General features: G+C 54.9%; 1 long non-coding RNA gene across 1 annotated transcript; it reads right to left on the reverse strand.

The window, feature by feature from the left end:
* Positions 1 to 747: 747 nt before the first annotated feature.
* LOC141569434 (uncharacterized) lies at positions 748 to 3101 on the reverse strand. The gene is made up of 3 exons (XR_012493046.1): positions 2985 to 3101; positions 2417 to 2502; positions 748 to 1041 (listed from the first exon to the last, which is right to left on the reverse strand). It is a non-coding gene; the product is annotated as an uncharacterized LOC141569434 (long non-coding RNA).
* Positions 3102 to 3691: the final 590 nt, after the last annotated feature.

A 3691-nucleotide genomic window follows, 5' to 3' on the forward strand; every position in this document is an offset into this window, starting at 1 on the left:
AAAAGTACATGAGATCGCTAAGCATATGCGATTTCCTCTGCTTGGAAATAACTATTTTGTAGTCTTACTGCCACACTCCATTATGTTTCAACTTAGATGCCACCTTCTCCACGAAGATCTCTGGTCCACTCAGGCCTTGGTTAGGTGCCCCTCCTGGGGGTGCCCAGTGTCCAGCACACATAAGGATGGCCTGAGACACCTCAGGGTGACCAACACAGGGTGGGTACTGAGTTAATGAAAGGACAGCTCAGAACACGCATTGAAGACTGAACAAGTGGTTTTGTTCTCGTCCCTGGCCCCTCTCAGTGGGGCTCCTGCCCTGCCCTGGGCACCAAGGCTCTGGCTCCATCCCGTGTGTCCCTGGGAAGAGGTGGTGGGTCAGTGGGGAGCTAAGGCCAACACACAGCAGCTCCTAAGAACCCCCTGTGCACGTCTTTTGTCAGCTCTGCATTCTGTGACGTCACGTTGGTAGCTCGGAATTGGCTGTGGTGGGAATATTGACACCACGGAAAGCAGCAGACACCATGTATCAGGTTTTTGTTTTTTGGGGGTTTTGATGGTGAGCTTACCAGCACACTGCCAGTTGTGATTTGGGGGCTACAAAAATGCTTTCCCACTGCCAGGTTTTCGTGCATACAGTTGCCCCTGCACACTGCCATTCCCCACCCCACCCCACCCCCTCTCCCACCAACCACAGCTCCCTCATGGCCCCTGACCTTTTGCAGAACAAGGCCTGTGTTTATTTCTTCCCCTCTTTCCCTGTACTGTGCCCGGTCCAGTGTGAAAGCTGCAGCTGTCAGTAAAAGCTTGTTGATTGACTGACGGACAGCTCTTGGTAAATATTTTTGTGAGTCTGATCTTTCCCCTGTGTGAATGTGGGGAAACCACGGCAGCCTGAACTTTCAGTAAAGAAGGGCCTGTTTGAGGAAGGGAGTCTTTGCAGAAACTCACCACAGCTGCCTGGAAACCGAGTCATTGCAGCCCTTCCTCCCTGAGCGCACAGACTCTTGGAAGACACAGGTGTCTCTGGGCCACGGCTCCCTAACAAGCAAGATGGGGGAAGAGGAGGGGGTTGAGGTCTTGAGGACAGAGGCTCCTGATGGGGTGGGAGGCTCTGGAAGGACTGAGGGAGTGCTGGGGGGCTTGCACACGCATGTGCACACTCATGAGCATATGTGGGGTGTTCACATGTCTGCAAATGCGTGTGGCATTTGTATCTTGGATCATGGTCTGTCCCAGCAGAATGGACGGAGGCTCGGGAATCCTCAGACCACAGGGCATGCTGAAAATAACACTGATCTCTGTCCCCTGTACCCCATCCAGCCCCTGCCGAGACCCACCTGCCCCTGGCTCCTGCCGAGAGGGAGGTACGTACTCACGCGTGTGCGTGTGCTCAAGGGGGTGCCGGTGCTGAGACCGCTAACATCTGGGAGGGGTCAGCTCTGCATCTGACACATAGTAGGAACTCAGTACCCAGTACCCGTCTGATCTGACCATGGAACTTGCATGTCTATGCATGTGCCCCACTAGACGACACACACGGGGAGGGTCGGAACTCTGTTTCTTCACTGTTAGATGCCTGGCACATAGTAGGTGCTCCATAAATATTTCTTCATAAGCAAGTGAGCTCATGTGATAGCGTGTGTGTACTTGCCCAGGTGTGACCCTGGGTTGCTGGGGGTGTCGCATGCTTCCCACGCAGGCAGGGCCGTGCGTGCTGGGTGTGGGTGGATTGAAGCCAGTCTGTGAGTGAGCAGGCTGAGTCCTTGCTGGTCTGTAGAACCACGCGTGGTGAGTCTCATGCTACGAGGAATCTGCGTCTGTGGGCTTGGGCTGTCTGTGCACGTGGGTGCGTGAGCAAGGGTGTGATTTCATGTGCCTATGTGAGCTTTGCTCCTATGTACACACGGCGCTTGCGTGGATATTTGTGAGAAAGATCCTGACGCCGTGGTTTAACAGCTCAGGCTCTGGAGCCAAACCGTCCTGGTTAGAATCCTAGTTTCATTTCTTATTTGCACAGTTATGGACAAGTTACCGAAAGTTTTAGTCCTTCAGTGTCTTCATCGTGAGAGGGGGATAACAATGCATCTGCCTCCTAGGGCAGTTTGGGGAACATAAGATACTAGCGTGTGCTCTGTCAGGACACCTGTGGCTGCTCCCATCTGTGTGTTGCACGTGCCTGTATAAGCACATCTGTGCCCCCCAACATGTCCCCCACTGTAGCCCTAGAGAGATAAGGACCCTATCTGCTGGGCACCAAGATTTACATGTCGGCTACAGGGACCTGATCAAGCTCCTGGTCTATGATGCTTGGAGGTTGGGTGGGGGTGGGGGAAAGGCCCTTGGGAAACCGTCTGGACTCTGTGAACTGGGACACGCGTGCCTGTGTGTGAAGCCGTCTTTCCTCCCCACTCACCAAGGAGAACTTGGTCTGTCCTTGGTCACAGGACTCCATCCTCCAGCCTGGAGAGGTCAGTCTTGGCCAGACCAGCTCACTGGGCTCTGAGGAGGCAGAAATGAGACAAAGGGTGCAGAGGGCACTCCAAGGAATAGAAGATGCCAGCATGTGCCCACGGTGAGTCCTTCGGGGGTGGTTCTGGGTGTGTCCATGAGGCCAGATTCTTCCCCAAATGCCCATAAAACAAACAGCCAGGTGCCTTTGAGGAGTCTGAAAGGCGCTGTCATGCTCAGGAAGGAAACACCTTCCTCAGACGGCAGCAGAGGAGACTGGCACCCACAGAGTGATTCAGGAGGAGGGGACCTGCCCAGGCCCTGGGAGAACCTGGAGGACAGGAAGTGACCGCTGAGGCTAATTCAGAGTGTTTGTTCATCACGGACTCACTCAAATCCCATTTGTAGGCCCTGGCGGATCCAAGACAGGTCCCTGCCTGTATGGAACTTGGGGTCAAGCCTACAAGTACCCATCATGCAGTATGGTTGTGACATGATGAGGGACGTGTGGACCCACAGGAGGGACAACTCACCCAGATTTGGGGCATCCGGGAAAGCACCCTGCAGAAGGTGACATCTCTGTTGAAACCAGAAGGACCAGAATTAATTCAGGAGATGGCAGGGGAAAGAAGGCACCAGGCAGAGGGCCCAGCAGGTGCAAAGGCCTGGAGGAAACAGCCCAACCTGGCTTGGCCACGTGATGTGAGATGGGTGAGGTGGGAGGGGACTCTGGAGCCATGTGAGTCGCACGCAGCATTTGAGACTGAACAGGCCTTGTCACTGATAGACCAGCCGGATTTGAGGGTGGCAGGGGTGGAGGTAGAAGTGGGGCTGAAGGTGGAGAGGGCCCCGAAATACTCATCCAATCATTCAACAACTATTTAGTGAGCACCTACTATGTGCCAGGCACTGCCTTATGGGCTGGAGGTCTGCAGCGAACAGAACAGACAAATCCCTTCCCTAATGAAGCTGCAGTGTGGGGGCCAGACAGCCAAGGGATGTGCACGCAGCACACTGGGTGACACTGGGTGACCTGGAGTGTGGTCCAGAACAGGCCAGCAGAGTAAGAGGACGGAGCGGGGAGGGCTGCTGTAGGAGGCGGTCAGGGAAAGCCCTCTGAGGAAGGGACAGGGTGAACACAGGCTTGAATGAAGTAAGGAGATGAGCCATGCAGCTATGAGTGGGGGGGGGGGTAAGGGAAAGGGGTGTGTCCCAGGTGGAGGGAACAGCCAGTGCCAAG

This window comes from Rhinolophus sinicus, linkage group LG18 (genome assembly GCF_036562045.2).
Source record: "Rhinolophus sinicus isolate RSC01 linkage group LG18, ASM3656204v1, whole genome shotgun sequence".
Lineage (NCBI taxonomy): Eukaryota > Metazoa > Chordata > Mammalia > Chiroptera > Rhinolophidae > Rhinolophus > Rhinolophus sinicus.